The sequence below is a fragment of the Arachis ipaensis genome, chromosome B09 (assembly GCF_000816755.2).
Source record: "Arachis ipaensis cultivar K30076 chromosome B09, Araip1.1, whole genome shotgun sequence".
In the NCBI taxonomy this organism is placed as follows: Eukaryota; Viridiplantae; Streptophyta; class Magnoliopsida; order Fabales; family Fabaceae; genus Arachis; species Arachis ipaensis.
Genome location: NC_029793.2, coordinates 137,256,771 through 137,257,023, shown reverse-complemented (window position 1 = coordinate 137,257,023; position 253 = coordinate 137,256,771).

Genomic DNA, 253 nt, shown 5'->3' with positions numbered 1-253 from the left:
AATTTTTATTATTATCGTTATTATTATATTTTAATTTCTTTTTGGATAGAATTTTTTTTTAATGTCTTTGATTCTGATAAGAACAACTTTTTTTTTTCTACTCCTGTATTGCTCTGAAATCAGAGTAGCAGGAGAATAATGAAAATTCATGCATTATTGTTAGAAATGAATTAAAAAAGTACCTTACCAATATTATTTGTTAATAAAATGTGATAATAAACTCTTTGATGTATTTAATAATTAAAATATAAAA